This window comes from Mustela putorius, unplaced genomic scaffold, assembly GCF_011764305.1.
Source record: "Mustela putorius furo isolate JIRA1106 unplaced genomic scaffold, ASM1176430v1.1 tig00001854_pilon_pilon_pilon, whole genome shotgun sequence".
Classification (NCBI taxonomy): Eukaryota; Metazoa; Chordata; class Mammalia; order Carnivora; family Mustelidae; genus Mustela; species Mustela putorius.
The window spans coordinates 160,448-161,056 of record NW_025421889.1 but is presented as its reverse complement, the minus strand read 5'-3'; positions in this window follow the sequence as shown (position 1 = coordinate 161,056).

Genomic DNA, 609 nt, shown 5'->3' with positions numbered 1-609 from the left:
AGAGTAGCGCGGTTGCGCCTGTGGGAAAGACCCTTAAGGAAAGGGACACTGCGCTCCCCAGGAGCATGTCTGTGGAAGGTGCAGCACGCTGCCCGGGGAGAAGAACAGGAGCCGTTGGCCTTCTGGACTGGAAACGGTTGCGAAGCAGGAGAGCCGGCCCTTGCAGGCACAGCGGCCAGTGGCAATACAAGTGTCACCCGCTCGCAGTACAGAGAGACAGAAGACTGGCTGCTAGGAGAAAGGAGGGGATGATTACGGCAGGATGCGTGCTCCACTCTTAGGAAAGAGTCTGGGCAAAAAGCATGCCTGTCCTGAGCCTCTGGGCCCAAAGCGATAGCAGCTCCTTGGTCACCTGTCCCTGGGGCAGACATGCGCTAGCCACCAGGCGCCTACCCTGAACTCTCAGAAACAGCTCCCTGAAATAACGGGGAGTCAGATGCCGTCTTCCTCCAGGATGTGCAAGCTTGGAGGAGGCACGGGGTTGAAGGGAAAGGAGTGGGGACAGTCCCCCAAAGCTCCCTATTCAGTGCACGGGCCGTGTGCAGAGATCCTTTCCCATCTCCTTTCCTGTGGGGAAAACACTGGCCTAGTCCGCGAGTCCGCCTGAGC